Here is a 15,928-nt window from a genome sequence, read left to right on the forward strand (position 1 = left end):
TAGTTATAATTCATGGTATATTTTAGGGTGAAGAGTATACTATATTGGGCAGTGGGACCTAAGGGTCAAAGACCTGAGATTTCTGTTTTGGGGTGAGATTTATAGAATTTCATAAATTGCATAATAATGATCTGGAAAACTTGAAATACACAGAGAAAAATTAGGCAGATTTCATTAGAAGTCAGTGATTTGGACTTCTGGAAATAAGGTATTTTCTCACTGGATAGCCTCAGACCATTGAGATACACCCAGTGTGCGGCTGACCCCTGAGCTGGGGATCCTGAGACTGACTCCATGCATAGAATGGAAAAGTGGGCCTACTATAATCTGTTTGTTTGTAAAGCAGGTTTTTTGTTGTTGTTGTTTCTGTTGTTGTTGTTGTTGTTGTTTTCCCCCCTGAATTTCTCTTTTTCTGGCTTCATGTGTGATCAACTCTAAATAAAGTCTGAAATTCTAGAGGTCAAAACCCGTTTTTTTTTCTTTCTCTTTTTGATGCTGATGGTATAATATAAAGGAAATGAAAGATGAGACATTTTTCACTTTCTAAAATTGTATTTTTAGCTTGTCACCTACCTCAATTCTCTGGGGCTTCAATGTCCTCACCAGTACAGTGAAGGGTTGGACAAATCTTATTTTAAGTCTTTATTCCAAAGTCCTATGTTTGTAAATCTTAGACTTCTCAGTGAAGACACATTTCTGGAATAATGTCTTTTGATCATCATTGTCCACAAGCGGTTAGAGTTTTCATAAAACAAAAATTCCAGGATGTGCCTCTCACTAGGATCTTGCTCTGTTACCTTGTCCTTAATGTATTTACAGTTGTCTATTTATAGGTTTGAGATTCAATTTTTTTTCTTAATGTTTTTATTTATTTTTGAGACAGAGAGAGACAGAGCATGAGCAGGGAAGGGGCAGAGAGAGAGGGAGACACAGAATCGGAAGCAGGCTCCAGGCTCTGAGCCATCAGCACAGAGCTCGATGCAGGGCTTGAACTCACAGAGTGTGAGATCATGACCTGAGCCGAAGTCAGATGCTCAACCGACTGAGCCACCCAGGCGCCCCGAGATTCAATTTTTAAAAACAGAATACATATAAAACATTTTACTCTTGTGGCAGAGACCTGTATCTGGTGATTTTTTAAAGTTTATTTATTTAGTTTTGAGGGGGAGAGGAGGGGCAGGGAGAATGAGAGAGAGAGAAAGAGAGAATCCCAAGCAGGCTCCCCATTGTCAGTTTGAAGCCCAATGCAGACTTTGAACTCACAAAACATGAGATCATGACCTGGGCCAAAATCAAGAGTCGAACATTTAACCGACTGAGGTGCCCTAGTGAAGATTTTTGACCATGACTTCCTCAGTGTAGAGCTACTGCTGGACAGTGGTGGACGAGCTGGGGACCACATTTCATCCATCATTGTATTTATCTGAGTGGGTCCTTGCCATTGGTTCCCACCCATGGAATTTGAGTGGAGGTGAGTGTTTCACTTGTGAGCCCAAATGATTAAGAAACAAGTGCCCCTCTTTCACTGCTCTCTTTTGTACCATCTAGACCTCAATGCTGAAGATGTCAAGCACTGACCCTGGGGGCTTTACTTAGGTGACAGAGCCTTTGTTAGCCTGGGTGCCTCTGTTACTGTGTGTTGCAGATCCTCTCTGCTGCCCAAGCAACCAGGAACACCCACTGGTATTGCAATGTGACATGAAAAAGAGTTACAGTCTCACTGACATTGAAGGGGTTGTTAGTGACAATAGTAAGTTAATTTGGTATTTTTAATGGGGTGTTTCCATAACAAGACCCAAAGTATGTGGAACAATTTGAAGTTGATAGCAGCAGCAGCAGCAACACAAACACAGCAGGCTGGAAGGCGGGAAAGTTTGTTAACCTGTGGAAATATTTAGTACAATGGTTGCTTGTAATAACTTCAAAAGTAGACCATGTGTATACTGACCCAAGAGCCAGCCAGAGACTACATTCACATCTCTCTTAAACTTGGTAGACTGCTTGGTCTATTCTCAGCATATAGAATATGGGCAGGAATGCCATGTGTTACTTCTGGTTGCAGTAGTTACAAAGCAAGTTTCTCTCCTTTTCTTTCTCTTCCATCCACTCTGCTGGCTGTATATCAACACTGTATATGACCATGAAAGTCTTATAAGACATCTGGAAGATGGCAGAGGCTCCATCAGCCTGGGTTTCTCAATGATTGCATGGATCACATCTGTCTTATCCTCTGCTGCCAGCACTGACCATGGATTGCCACACTGGACTCTACTGGGAGCAAGAGATACACCATATAGTGTTAAGCCATAGGAACTAGGTAACTAGGTATTTCACTCCGTGAAATAATACAACTTTGTTCTTAACACATGTTTTCCATGGATTAGCCCGTGGTGTATGTTTTCTCATCCTGGTGCCTGACACCTGGTAAAGTTCTGGAATGCTATTTCAATTTTCTTAGTTCTGTGAAAGAACTTCAGGATTGATGTTCCAGTGAATTTTGCCATGCAAATTGCTCAGTGTCATAGTAAAAATATATCTTCATCAAAAGAGAGGAAAGGATGTAAAATTCAGAATGGGGTGCTTTGCTGACTGCTACACAGCTGTCTTGAATGAGACCCTTTCCATAATAAAAAAGCAAAAAAGCAGCCTTTAACTTCTAGTTACTGTGTGTGTGCGTGTGTGTGTGTGTGTGTGTGTGTGGCAGAGGTGGGGAGCTAAAGGTTGAGGGTATCTTCTTTAAAGCTTTGTCCTAAACAGACTTCTGACTGATATAAAAATTATACCTACTTGTAAGGGATGAGGGCACAGGCTTGCTAATGATCTTTAAAAGCATGTTCTCAATGCTTCACAGAAAATGACAGAAGAAAAGCTGCTCTGAGGAATTCTCCATAGACATTTGTGGAGACCAAAACAGATTTTTCTTTTGGATTATATATGCATATTAAATTTGAAGTATTTGTGTACCATTGTTCATATCCTTATGTCCATGAAAGTATACAAAGAAAAATGGGGGCCAGTTAAGTTCCTATTTAGTAATTAACTACAGCTTACATTTATAGAGATCTTACTGTCACTGAGTAGTGCATATACGGTATTTTATGTAATCCTCCTATCTCTGTCCCACCCTTTATAAAATGAGAAATTTGGAATCAAAAGGTGAAGAAACTTTGCTCTAGGATACTCATGGAGTATAAGTGGTAGAATTAGTACCTGAACTCTGATTCTCTGACTCCAGATCCCACCTCTTAGTCGCTAAGCCAGCAATTCTCATACTTTAATGTGCATCAGATTCACCTGGAGGGCTTGTTAAACCAGACTGGGCTCCACCTCTGAAGTTTCTGATTTGGTAGGTCTTGGTTGGGTCCTAAGGATTTGCATTTCTAACAAGTTTCCAGGTGATTCTGATGCTTCCAGTCAGGAAAGCTACCCTGCGAACCCCTGAAATAAGGTAGACTGCTTCTCTTCTGTGAAGGTTTCTTTGCTAATGTTCAGAATAATCTGATATTCAATAAAATAGTAGAGAAGCTACAAAAATACAAGATTCATTGAAGAAAGAGACAAATGAGAAAAGACTATGTTAAAAATTCAAATAAAAAAGGTAAGTGAGGGGTGCCTGCGTGGCTCAGTTGGTTAAGCATCCAACTCTTGATTTCAGCTCAGGTCGTGGTCTCACGATTCGTGAGTTCAAGCCCCCCATCAGGCTCTGTATTGACATCGTGGGGCCTGCTTGGGATTCTGTCTCCTTTTCTCTCTGCCCCTCCCTTGCTTGCTCTCTATCTCTCTATCTCTCACTCTCAAATTAAAAAAAAAAAATAAACTTCAAAAAAGTAAGTGAATTATAAAGATGATGTCTCCTTATTGCATTAAGAATAAAAGCAAGACTCTGCAGCCAATATTCAAGGTCTTCCATAATTTAATCCCACATTTCTAGACTAATCTTTACTCACCTGGTGCTTGGTTATGCAGCACATCTCCAATCTCTCACTTTGGGTGGGTGACTGTTAAATCTGCTTCCTCTACCTGGAAATGTTTTCTATCCCCTCCTGCAAAATGTCTGTCAAAGGTCTAATTTTGCTTGAAGACCTAGTTCAAATATTTCCTTTTCTAAAAATGTCATCCAAGTTTCTCTCAATTGCTACTTGTTTCCACTAACTCTCCCCTTATATCATAATAGTCCACCATCTTGGAACAGCGGGCCCAGGAAGACTTGCATAGTTTTAATTGTACCATAATGGAGTCTTATTCATCTTTATGTTTCCCATAGGACCTAGGACTCTGTTGTATTCTGGCAGTTGCTCAATGAGGATACCTCGAACTGAAATAAATAAAGAACTTTGTTAGAGCCAACAATTCAGGTATGTTTGCCTTATCAGTCTATATGAGGTCCCCAAAGTTGTAGATAATTGTATACAGTAAGATGTGTTTTAACTGTAATAGTGACAAGCAAAAGTGGCCTAAGATGACAAAAGTTTATTTCTCTTTCAAGTAAAAGAAGTTTGGGGGTTGCCAATTCATGGTTGAGATAGGGGTTCCATGGCTTTATCTCTATGGTATTGTGTCTTAGCTCAGGCTGCTACAACAAAATGTCATACATTGGGCAGGGCGGTGGTTAAACACATTTAATTCTGACAGTTCTGGAGGCTGAGAAATCCACCATCAAGGTGTCTTCTTTGGTAATGTGATTCTGTTCTCTACCGGCTTTTCAGCAATTTTATTAGAACATGCTGTGGTTGTATTTTCGCTGTGTTTATCCTGCTTGGGGTTGTTGTCCTTATTGGACCCATCAGCTAAGAGTTAATATCAGATTTGAACATTTTTGGCCATTATTCTTCAAAAACCATTTTCTTTCCTCTCTCCACTTCTGTACTGGAATTCCAGGCATGGTAGACTGTATTACATCCCTCCACAGGACACTGCAATGTTCACATTTTTCTGCAGGTGCTGGTTTGCATAGTTTCCATTGTAATGTCTTTGAGTTCATTAATCTTTTCTTCCATAGAGTCTAATCTTCACTGAGTTCCATCCAATAAGAATTTTCATTTTAAATATATTTTTTAACTCTAGAAGTTTCATTTAAAAAATATCTTCCATTTTCCTCCTAATTTTATTTAGGTTTAATACTTAATATATTTATTTAAAATCTTGAATGTATTTTCATAGCTGTTTTAAGTCCTTGTCATCTAAATTTATAATCACTGTTGTTTGGGGGTCTGTTTTTTTATTGATTGATTTTCCTTTTACTTATGGATCACATTTTCTGCTTTTTTTTTTTTTTTTTGCATTTGTAGCACTGTGATTGGATGCTGGGCACTGTAATTGTTGTTAGTATGTTGCTGTGATTCTGGATTTTGTTGTCTGACTTTAAAGAGAATTGAATTTTAATAGTCATAAAATTACTTGTAGGTCAGATTGATCTTTTTGAGATCAAAGACAGAAAATTCAACTGTATACAGATGATAATAACATGAAAGTGGAGAATATGATTTGTATAAAGAAGGGTTCAGTCTTGAAAGAACTTCTGGAAACTGCTGACCAATTGCTTTTTCTGCTGGTTGTTAAAGTCATTATAAATATTTACATATTTAATTCTATATCCTCATTTTCTTTCCTTGTCTCTACCATGCCATCACTTCTTGGAAGAAAGAAGCAAAAATATGGAACTTGGTAGTGAAAGTATAGATACATATTCTCTCCCATTGCCTTGTGCAATGATTTGCTGCAGTTGAGGCAGCCTCATCCTTAACTTGATTTCCTTACTTTTATATCACCTTGAAGGGTTATACACGTGCATCCTGGAGAACAAGGAGATAACGTTAGATATCTTTGTAAATATTGAATTTAGCATGGAGATAATCATTTAAGAATAGATGGAATATGATTAAGTGAGTTCTGCTCTGGTGCCTTTTCAAAAGATTATAAGAAGAACCTTTTATTTGATCAAATTATCTAGAGATTATGGAAGAAAGAATTTAAAAGTTGATGTGTTTGAGCATTCTCAGATATACCAAATCACAGCATATATTCTCAGCATACATTCTCCTCCTTTTAGAGATTTGTAGAATTCTGTGATTTGAATTTGACTAGTATATTTACTTACTTATTATACCAGTAGGTTAGGATAAAAATATATCAAAACTAAAAAACTGCTGAAAACATCCATTTCTATATGTAGGTGTTCAAAGGAAAAAGTAATGTTAGTCATCTAAGGCATTTAAGTAAGTCACTTACTAATTTATTCATTCTACCTACGTGATGATGAAAAGTTAACAGAGCAGGTTACCATAGGAATTTAAGCTTTTTCAGATTCAATTTAAATTTCCCCAAAGTATTTTATGTGTCAGCAAAATTAAAATAAGAATGAGATTTTCCCTTCAGAAGTTATTGGTATAGGATGCCCCAAATATGTGAATTTGGTTGGTTCAGCTAAAAGCCACAACAAAAAGGTATTTTTTGTTAAAATATTTAGTTGTTTACTTCTTGATTGTTAGGTTAATGTTGCAATTGTATAATTCGTAGCAATACTTCTCCAAGTGGCTGAGACTCTATGAAGTCAAACTATTTTCGTAATAATATCATGAAGCTATTTGCCCATTTCACTCTAAGTCTCTTATGAGTATACAGCAAAGCTTCCATGGGCTATAATATGTATGCCATTGCAACAGATTGAACAAAGAGGCAGGTATAAGGCTACTGATGTCATCAATTAATAAAGGCATAAAAGAAATATGAAAAATATAAAGACATACTACTCTTCTCTGAAACTCTATTTCAAATTGGAAAATGCAGTTTTTAAAATAAAAATATATTATTTATGTAAATGTGTAATAATTTTATTACTGCCATTTTTAAATGAATTTATTTTTAAGTGCTCAGTTTTATTTCCTAAGATGACAAATATCTAGCTCTTTGGTATGCTAAACGATTAAGTATGGAAAGATTTCTTCAGACCAAAAAGTTTGAGAACCCCTAGTATATATTTATATAGGCCATAATGGCATAAGACAGTTAAACATTAAACAACAACAACAAAAATCTAGGTGACTAATGGGAGGGAGATGGGGAAGCATGAGTCTGGGAAAACAGGAGTATATGACACTGTGAAAAAGACACATCACAGTCAGAGATATGGTCACAATGTGGATAACTATTTCAAGTATTACAGTCCCTCCCCAATATTTTTCTCACATCAGAAAAGGAAACAGAATAGCTCTAAAGTCTTTTACATGACAGAACAGATGTACTATAGAGCAGAATATAGCCGTAGGGAGGGCTATGGAGAATCAACGTAAATTAAAAAAAACAAAAAAACAAAAAAACAAAAAACCATCCATATGTGTGTGGATATGTATGTGTGTGTGTGTGTGTGTGTGTGTGTAGATTGATCTATCTATCTATCTATCTATCTATCTCCCCCTCCTGAGAAATTAGAAAATAGAAAATGTTTTTTAACAGAACATGCATTAAGAGAAAAGCAAAACTCATTTCTATTTTCCCAGTGTTTGCAGAGATCTTTGCAAGGTAAATGAGAAATTCATGAAATTCAAGTAATGTTTAGTCAAGGCTCTTTGGCTATAGAAATCTACCATGCTGAAACAGCAAAGGGGATTTATTTGAGAATACAGGGATATTTTGGTTACCCAGGGAGAAACTGCACCCAAGTTTCTGGAGGGACCAGAACACAGAAGTGACCAACATCAAATCTTCAGGACGTTATTAAATTATTCTCCTTCCTTTTAAAACATTATGGTTCCACATCTTTGCTTCTCTCTGGGATCCTAATAAATTCATGTGTCTGTAGATTGGTGTTTGTGCTGTCTCATGCATGTGGTTAAATAGGTCTCACATAAATTCTCATGTTTACAAGCCAAGCCATCATCATTTTAGTCCAATTCCAAATGCTTAGAATAATCTCGTTGGCCCAGTTTAGGTCATATGCTGAGCTCTGCTCAGGATAGTTATTGTCTAGAGTTAGTTACGAGCTGCTGCTCATGAAAGAATATGTTAGCTCTCAGAGAAGTGCCTTATAAACTGGACAAACACTGCCTTTCAGCGGAAATGAGATATGTAAATATATCTAGCAGATTTCTACTTATCTCTAGGAAACTTAGTTACCCTACTCAGTATTTCAGCCAATCACTCAGGCAATCACAGTGCCTCATGATTTCAGTACATGATCACCACAATTTTAGTAATTGGTGTAAAGACTCTTTTCACAAATAACATTGTAAGTTGACTGTTTTGATAGAAATCTCCTGGACAGTTTTCCTTATAAGCTTGAAGCTCTCTAAGCAATTGCTACATTGTAATGAAATTTATTTCCTTGGGCCCCAGACTCTAACCTAAGTTAATCAAAACATATATATATATATATATAAATGGGTGCAACCTGAGAAAATAACCGTGGATATCCGTAGGTCTGCACTGGAAGCACAGAGTTGGCTTTTAGCCCTAGGATCAATTGCTAAAGTAGTATTCTGTCCAGAATGCTCTCTGTCGGATTATCCCATCACTGTTGGTGATGTTAGAACTACATTCAATCACACTCATAAAATGGAAAGCCTCAAGGCCACCCCTTCCCTGCAGACTGAGTCAGTGGGACATGGACCATCTGGTCTGACATGCAATGATGGACCTCGCCTAGAACAGTCAAAACACGGATCTGTTTTCTTACTAATACGACCCACTTCCTATGAGTCCTACCTAGAGGGTGCTGAGAAAATGTGATACCCAGCTCTTCTTTGGCCACGTACTCTGTCTTTTATTCCTCTAGCTAATGGGAGAAATTAGAACTAGAATTCAAGGTTGACTGTGTCTGATGAGTACTGTCTCACGTGTGTCTCTATGTAAGTTCCCACTTAATTAAAGGGGAAAAAGTAATTTCTGTAGGTCCACTCTTGGGATTAGAAAGTTAGATCTTAATTAGACTAATTTAGTAAGTAGGGCAATATGATGTGTGCTACAGTTATAGTTCTTTTTATAAACAATTCATTTGAAATCTCCACTCTCAATGCTTATCATGGCTATACCCAGAAATGATTTCTTCTAGTCTTTAACAGATCCTGAGGTCCTAATTTGATGTTCTCAAATTCCCTGCCATCATCTAACATAGCCAACAACTGATGTACTCAAAAGAATACTTACCCAAATGTTGAAATTGGGTGATGGTATTAGGAAACAGGACCCAACTCCCAGACCTTCTCCTGGCTGGTTGCCTATTGCTGCCCTAGATTCAATATCACCCTTAGAACCAGACAAGAGAGTTTGGGTCCCCTGTATAAACCTCTTCTGTCTATGCTATCTCTCCAAGGAGTCAAAGTCTGCAAAACCAAGGGTTATGCCCACCCAAAGCTTGGGACTCTATCTTCTAAGCCAAGTTCTGGATACCTGAAAGCCCACAATTCACTTTCTAAACAGCCCAAGCCTACTTTCAACATATATGTAGGGCATTCCTAGAGTCTGTTTTCTCGGGGAAATAATGCTCAGCTATAGGGCCCACTCCAAAACCCAAGGAAGGGCCAAAGGACTGGTTTTTGCAGGAACATAGATGGACCTTAGATTTATAGATTGAGATAAGCATGTAACCAGATCCTTCCTAGGGTGCGGTAGAGGCAGGAATAGAGGAAAAAGGAATAGGTTACCTCCTTTAGGGCACAAGGGACTGGCTCTCCTTTTGCTGTCATCTATTGTTACAGAAACCCAGTGAATTCAAGTATTGTAAACTCAAACCTGACCTTTCAGGTTATTATGAAGGTTTATTTATTGCAGTAGGAGAATAGACATATTTTCTTTAAATTATTGGCTTGATTTATAGCTTTATTACTGGGGCATATGGTATGTGGGCCTCCATTTATATTCTTTCCAGGGACTAACAAATGTTAGGGGTCAGCAAGCCTAGATTCTTAGGAGTTTCCAGAAAAAATGCAAATGCTTTTTTAAGATATGACTTTTTGCCCTAACCCCAAAATATTTGTTGGAGAGGCTAAGCTGGACAGGAAGAGACAAAAACGAATTCCTCTGACAACTTAAACTGGAATCAGATTAGGCAGCACAGCCTGTTTATGTCTCTTCCAAGCCCAGAGCTACATTTCTTCTCTTTATAGTCAATCTTCAAATGCAAGGGAAGGTGAATCTAAGGAAATTCCTAAAGAAGGGGAGTGGAAGATAAAGGGTTCACTTTAAGACTCAGAGAACATCAGACTAAAACCATCTCTAGGATTTTTGTATCTGAGACTGACCATGGGCCCTGAAAGACATTTTCTCTATCTACACCTGGCTATGGTTTCTTAGTGAAGAGACACGGAAAATTACCATCGAGATATTATTTGTATTTCTTGGGCATTTATTAGGTTAAAAAACTATAGGTTGAATATTTTCTTCCATGACTCATATTGCTGTTATAATTAAGTCCAGAACAAAAATCACTTTCAAGAGTTGTCATACATTGGCACCTAAAATTGGAAGACCTGAGGCTAAGATTATTGCGCATGAGTAGATTGAGAAATGTTCTCGAGCAGTGCCCTTTAGAGAACCATGCTTCGGTGAGATCAGCGTGTGCCCAGGTGTGCCCTAACTTATAAACACAGCCTTCAGTGATGCATCAGCCAGAGCCAGGATTGCTGTTTCCCAACATTCAAGTAGCAGCATGAATGCTAAAAATTCAAATTTCTTACTGTCCTTCAACTGGTAAATTAATCCTGCAGTATTTCTTTATTATTATTATTAAGCATCTAGGTATCTCACCATTCATGGAATTTTATGGAACCTAATATGAGAGTACAGTTCAGATGTTAATAAAGTTTGTAATGGCAATATTATTCACCACTGATCTTCTGATCAACTGCCATGTTTTCTGGCAGGTCAAAATGTGGGAACATTAGCCATATGGTCTGTTTTCAAGCTTGACCTTACATCCAGCTATGTGGCAATGTAAGTCCTCATAACGCCTAACCTTTACAGGACTCACCCTGTGTGTAAGCAGGTTAGGTGGCTGCTTGGACACATGATTTTGGAGGCTGCAAACCCTCCCTATTTCCAATATTTTTAAACATCTACTCTGCACCCACTATTGTATTAAAACATTTGCTGAATGCTAGAGCTAGGAAGACATAGACTTTGCTTTCCAACTCATTAGTGCTGTGAAAGTAGCAGACGTGGTTGACTTGCCAAGGTTGCGGAACTCTTGTAGGAAAGGTGCTCTTTGTCATTAAGTAACTAGGTCTCTATGCTGCCTGTGTTAAAAATGCAAACATGGAAGATAAAACTCACTGGTCTATTAATATCTATATTAGTTAGGTAAAGGCTAAGCTGCTATTAAAAATGTAGGTCCCAAACATAGTGGCTTTACAAGATCCGTCAGTTCTTAGGACATGTCATTATCTGTATGAGCAAAACTAAATGGCAGATAAGTCCATGTTCTGACTCGAGGCAAGGGAAAAGAACACGTGTTGGGAACAAGCAATTTTTTTTTAAACCAATGAAGTAGACATTGCACTTACCACTTCCACTCATATTCTCTTGGTGACAACTAAGTCACATCCCAGAGTCAGTTGCAAAGGAGGCTGGAAAATGTAGTCTTAGCTGTGTAGCCACATACCCAGTTTGAACTCGATTACTATAGAAGAATATGAGTATGGATGTTGATAGACAACTAGCAGTCTCTACTACAGAAGCATTCAAAAATGTCAGCATTTTCTGCATAGTCCCTTCAATGCAGTAGCTATTGCGTTAGTAAAATCTTGAAGTTATGGGATATAGAGCAGGACTATTTTTAACAGGGAGAGGGTGAATAAGCACTCTGCAGACTACTTGAGCCTGATTGTGAATTGAGTGTGCAGACAAGACTACAGTTGCCCAAGATAAACTTGGAGACACTATGAGGGATCCCCTTGGAACAAAGCAGAGCAGGTAGTAGGACAAGGTCAATATTTTCCCAGAGCTGTCTGCCAGCACATCAGTAATGATAATACGCACACATTCACTTTTTGCAAACCATGTTATACCTATACTTGCCTTTCCGATTGGAAAAGTAATATAGGTATGGACGTTACTTTTGGGTGTTTCTTTATGTAAAATTGTTTTAGTGTTATCAGAAAAATCATTTTAAATTAATGTATTTACACTTGAGAGATTTCATACTTTTTTTCCCCTTTTTCATATCCTTATTTGGATTTTTTTAAGAAAAATTTAAACTACACAATGAAGATTATAGGCATATATTTATACTTACTCATTAAAGGTTTTTGAAATGCTTGTTGTTTCTGGGATTCGGTAGTTATGTGATGATCTGGCGCCACCCAGCAGACCAAGCAAACATTGACTTTGTTCCCTCTTACAACACAAGGCTGAGAGCGGAGCTAGCAGACAGGAAAGCATTCCTGGTGGTGAACTGAAGCAGCTTCCACCAAAACAGCCTGTCTTGCCTGTTCCACTAGGCAGTCGGGCCATTCGGAAACTACTAGGAGAAAACTGATCTTTTGAATTAGATTATTATTTTTTTTTTTTACTATTTTTTAAAATGTATTTATTTTTAAGAGAGAGACACTGAGTCGGCAGGGGCAGAGAGAGAGGGGGGGACATTGGATCTGAAGCAGGCTCTGTGCCGACAGCAGAGAGCCTGATGTGGGGCTCAAACCCACGAACCGTGAGATCGTGACCTGAGCCGAAGGCAGATGCTTAACTGACTGAGCCAGGTGCCCCAGATTCTTATTTTTTAAATGCCAAATTCCGCACCCCAAATTAGAATTTTCCCACCTTTTACAATTTCCATTTCCCCCCTTCTGTTCAAGAATAAAGTTGGGATTTGGCTCTTTATTGCCACAACTTAAAGTCCTTCTTTAAGTCCTCCTTAAAGTCTTAAGGAGAAACATCTTATTTATGGCACTGTAGTTTAGATTTCCCTAATATTTGCCTCTTTTCCACACACCCTTTCAATCTCCTGAGTTCCCTGGAGGGTACCTCCGTTGTATAAATCATAAAGAAAAGTGTATTAAAACTTTCTACTCTTTGTTGTGAAAAATAATAAGTAGGCTTTTGCCCAAATTACCTTTAAGTATCATTGCATTCTTCTTTATAAATGTATCGCTTTTCTAGACCCTTCACACAGTGCTGTTGATCACAACATAGTATCAAGGGCTAATTATCTCTGAAGATGTCACTTAGGTCAAAAATCAACATAATACAAAGGAAACTATGATAATCACTCCAGTTGGGAAGAGTTTATTGGCCACTTAAATTGAACAAAGGGCCTGCTCATCTTTCTTATAGCTTGTAGTAGACTTTTTAATTATTGGTGACACCAGTTATTGATTTCAAGTCAGAAGTTCCTATTCAGCTTAAAAGTCAAGGTCCCTGAAAGATTAACTTCTATTAACTTTTTCTTCACCTGCACTTCTCATTCAGTCTTCAATTCAGTACGATCAGGTTTCCATCCCTTTTCTTCATGAAAGTCATTCTGTTGAAGAGTCAGGAGAAATGTTCCATTCTCTAAATACAAGGAATGTGCTTCAGTCTCCACTGTCTTGTTACATTTAGCTCCCCTGAGTACTATCCTCTTTTTGAATTCATGTCTCTCCTTGGTTTTCTTGACATACTTTTTTCTGATTATTATCCCGTCCTTTCCTTCTTTGTCTCCATCACAGTTTCCTCTTCCTCTACCTACTGTTTCTGACACAGAGTTCAAGGGTCTGTAGTTGGCCTTATACTTGTGTCTTGGTATCTTTCAACCATTCCATTGACATCAGTCAATGACTATCTCTGACTTTAACTATCTCTGACTTTATTCAGTTGACTATCTGTGACTATCTCTGACTTTATTCAGTTGCCTACGGACATTTCCCACAGTGTCTCACAGATAGCAAAAGTATCCAAAGCGAATTCATTTGCCTTTCTTGTCAGTTGTGATTCTCTTCCTTACACTATTTTGATGAAAAGCATCCATCCAGTCTCCCAGCAAGAGTCCTTGAAGATTCTAGGAGTCTTCCTTTTTTTTTTTTTTAATTTTTTTTCAACGTTTTTATTTATTTTTGGGGCAGAGAGAGACAGAGCATGAACGGGGGAGGGGCAGAGAGAGAGGGAGACACAGAATCGGAAACAGGCTCCAGGCTCCGAGCCATCAGCCCAGAGCCTGACGCGGGGCTCGAACTCACGGAGTGTGAGATCATGACCTGGCTGAAGTCTGACGCTTAACCGACTGCGCCACCCAGGCGCCCCACTAGGAGTCTTCCTATAGCCACTTCCTACCTGTACCAACCATCCAAGAACCAACTAGTTTCTATGAATGTTAGAAACTAAATACATCTCCAGTTTATTATCTTTTCTCTACCCCACTTCTTTCTTCATGAATTCAGCCCATTATCATCTCTTACTAGGTAACTGTAATAATTACTAATGAACAGTCAATCTCTCTCTCTCTGCCTCCTTCAAAACTTCTTTGACAATTCCATCAGAGCGGAAACTGCAAATCTGATCTTATTATTTCCTTATTATAAAGTTGTTCTATTGATTATTGGCCAAAGGATGTTGAGAAATATCCTACTAAAATTATAAATTCATCCATTTCTTTTTGCAAAAATGTTAAAGCCTCCTGTGAATTTGTGTATATTTCTGTAAAGTTGTGCTTCACTTACTTTTAGGCTCCATTGTTGGAAGCATGCACATTTAGACAAATTAGATCTCTTTGATTAGTTGACTTAGTTATCATTATGAAAATCTCTATCTTTGGTAATACTCTTTGTTTTGGAGCCTACATTATCAGATATTAATATAACCATACTAACTCTGCTCTGATTGGGGTTTACATGGTATGTCTTTTTCTATCCTTTTACTTTCAAACGATCCATGTTGCATTTAAAATGCAATTCTTGTAGAGAGACCATTATTAGTATTAGTAATTGCTTTCTTAACTATTACTAATTACTATTAGTAATCATTTTTAATCCCTCTGACATTATCACTTTTTATTTGGCAGGTGTATTCCATTTACATTTAATGTAACTATTGGTATGGTTTTTATTTTTTAACACATTACTTTTTTAAATGTTTATTTTTAAGAGAGAGAGCACGGGTGGAGGAGGGGCAGAAAGAGAGAGAGACAGAGGATCTGAAACATGCTCTGTGCTGACAACAGCAAGTCCAATGCGGGGCTCGAACTCACTAATCTAAGTCATGAACCCTGAGATCATGACCTGAGCTGAAGTCAGACCTCAGTGGACTGAACCTCCCAGGTGCCCCACTATTGGTATGGTTGCTTAAAGTTTAACACCTTACTTTTATTTTCTATTTGTTTTTCCTATTTTTCCTTTGATCTTACTTTCCTGCTAAATTAATCTAGCATATTTTAGTGTTCTATTTTATCTAACCTGTTGGATTTTTATTTTATCTTGTATTTTTTAAAGTAGTTGCTCTCGGTATACATCTTTAACATATCATATTCTATCTTAAATTAATGTTATTTGGAAGCTCACCAAATTATAATTCCAGTATCCTCATTTGATCATTTTTATAATTCTTATGTATATTACTATTACATCTTACACCCCACAATATGAATGTTATTTTGCTTTAAGTAGGCAGATGTCTTTCAAAGAAATCAGAGGAGGAAAAATAATTAGAGTCATATTTATCTCCTTATCATTTTTAGCATGCTTCAAGTCTTCCTGCGGATCTGAATTTCCAAATGGTATCATTTTTTTCAATCCGAAGAACAACTTTTAGCATGTCTTGTAGTGCATGTTTTATGGCAACAAATTCTCTCAGCTTTCATTTATTATTTATTTATTTGTCTAAAAATATATGCAATTTACCTTCATTTTTAAAGCCTATTTCTGCTAGACATAGGAGTCTAGGCTGACACTATATTTTGGTTGTTTCCTTTTAGTACCTTAAAGATATCAATCCATTGTGTCTGCCTTGCAGTCCTTTTAATGAGATT

This window comes from Prionailurus bengalensis, chromosome C2, assembly GCF_016509475.1.
Source record: "Prionailurus bengalensis isolate Pbe53 chromosome C2, Fcat_Pben_1.1_paternal_pri, whole genome shotgun sequence".
NCBI lineage: Eukaryota > Metazoa > Chordata > Mammalia > Carnivora > Felidae > Prionailurus > Prionailurus bengalensis.